This window comes from Callorhinus ursinus, unplaced genomic scaffold (genome assembly GCF_003265705.2).
Source record: "Callorhinus ursinus isolate GAN/ISIS: 27379988/994484 unplaced genomic scaffold, GSC_fseal_2.0 scaffold16, whole genome shotgun sequence".
Classification (NCBI taxonomy): domain Eukaryota; kingdom Metazoa; phylum Chordata; class Mammalia; order Carnivora; family Otariidae; genus Callorhinus; species Callorhinus ursinus.
This window is the reverse complement of record NW_027397078.1, coordinates 23,867,030-23,868,195: the sequence shown is the minus strand read 5'-3', so window position 1 is coordinate 23,868,195 and position 1,166 is coordinate 23,867,030. Positions and strand designations below refer to the sequence as shown.

The window sequence follows — 1,166 nt, the reverse complement described above, 5'->3', positions numbered from 1 at the left end:
CACCATGTCACAACATATGTTGGACACATTTTCAAATCCATATTGTAACTTCAAAACCTGTGGAGGTGCATTAGACGGTAAGCTGTTTTCCAGGAAAATGTCTCTTGTCTTCCATGAAGGTCTAAGGTATAAGCCAGTGTCAAGCTGTCCTTGACCTGCCCTGTGAAGATCTCAGAACTGGTTCTTCTGCACCTGGAGGCCACCCAAGGGTCATTCCATCCCTATCCTGGTTCTCAGCCTCTACATTTTCCTTCCTGCCCACAGCAGAGTTATGTGACTCCACCCACAAGACACAGTGGTCCCATCGACTGCACTGTTCTCCTGGCTTGGTGGTCTAGTGGCAAACTGGGGGTGATTGCAGTGTTCACCAATGTCAAGAGGGTTCTGACTCCCACAAAGAGAGGCAGGAATTTCCAGGGTGAACACTGAAAATCCCAAGGGATTTTTTAAAGATTTTATTTATTTATAGCTTTGCGCAGTGGCAGTATCGTAGCCAGTGAGGTTTTTCCGAGGCGCGATTATTGCTAATTGAAACGATTTTATTTATTTATTTATTTGACAGAGAGACACTGCGAGAGAGAGAACACAAGCAGGGCGAGTGGGAGAGGGAGAAGCAGGCTTCCTGAGGAGCAGGGAGCCCAATGCGGGGCTCGATCCCAGGACCCTGGGATCATGACCTGAGCTGAAGGTAGATGCTTAACGACTGAGCCACCCAGGCACCCCGCCAAGGGATTTTTTAAAAAAGATTTTATTTATTTATTTGAGAGAGAGAGCAAGAGAAAGCACAAGTGGAGGGGAGCGGCAGAGAGAGAGGGAGAAGCCCCAATCCCAGGACCTTGAGATCATGAGCTGAAGGCAGACGCTTAACTGACTGAGCCACCCAGGCGCTCCTAAAATCCCAAGGGATTCTTATCATGTGAGGGGATGAGAGGAGGGCAGGCATAGATGGACTTCTATGAGTCTGGGCAGGTAAGGGCTTAAGTATTACATTCCAGACATTACTGAGGGGATTTCTAATTTCAATCCTTTTAGGTATATACCCAGAAATGGGATGGCTAGATAATATTGTAGTATTATTTTAAACTTTTTGAGGAATCTCTATTGTTCTCCACAGGAGTTAAATCATCTAACAATGCTACCGACAGTGTACAAGGGTTTCAGTTTCT

General features: G+C 46.2%; 1 pseudogene; it reads left to right on the top strand.

Moving 5' to 3' along the window:
- The first annotated feature begins 467 nt into the window (after positions 1 to 467).
- LOC112813024 (U4 spliceosomal RNA) lies at positions 468 to 535 on the top strand (annotated as a pseudogene).
- The last annotated feature ends 631 nt before the right edge of the window (positions 536 to 1,166 follow it).